The sequence below is a fragment of the Myotis brandtii genome, unplaced genomic scaffold (assembly GCF_000412655.1).
Source record: "Myotis brandtii unplaced genomic scaffold, ASM41265v1 scaffold1038, whole genome shotgun sequence".
In the NCBI taxonomy this organism is placed as follows: domain Eukaryota; kingdom Metazoa; phylum Chordata; class Mammalia; order Chiroptera; family Vespertilionidae; genus Myotis; species Myotis brandtii.
This window is the reverse complement of record NW_005353490.1, coordinates 537,223-537,474: the sequence shown is the minus strand read 5'-3', so window position 1 is coordinate 537,474 and position 252 is coordinate 537,223. Positions and strand designations below refer to the sequence as shown.

Below are 252 nucleotides of genomic sequence, written 5' to 3'. Positions count from 1 at the left end.
CCCCGCTCAGTCCGCTCTCCGCTAGTCGGAGCTCTCGGAGAGCACACGCTTCTCCCCAGCCCGTCTCAAAGCTGTCACCTCACACGAACAGTAGGTCAGAGGTTCTCTAATTAAAGCCTTTCTCCCTCAGTCTGTGAGTCCCAGGATGGCATGGTGGGGCGTGTTTTTCCCTTTTTTTTTTTGCGTTGTCCCCACGACTTAGCTGGTGACTGGTATACAGTAAATGTTAACACATAATTTGAAGAAATAAAG

General features: G+C 50.0%; 1 protein-coding gene across 3 annotated transcripts in view; it reads right to left on the bottom strand.

Moving 5' to 3' along the window:
- The window catches only part of THAP6 (THAP domain containing 6), an 11,521-nt gene that overhangs the window by 10,837 nt on the left and 432 nt on the right, over positions 1-252 (bottom strand). Inside the window, exon 1 of one of the 3 annotated variants that reach the window (XM_005856620.2) lies at positions 79-246. The exons of 1 other annotated variant lie outside the window; for it this stretch is intronic. The gene's annotated coding sequence lies outside the window, so the exon portion shown is untranslated. Of the gene's footprint in view, positions 1-78; positions 247-252 lie in introns of those variants that run through there. One more of the 3 variants, XM_014537777.1, reaches the window with a different exon arrangement.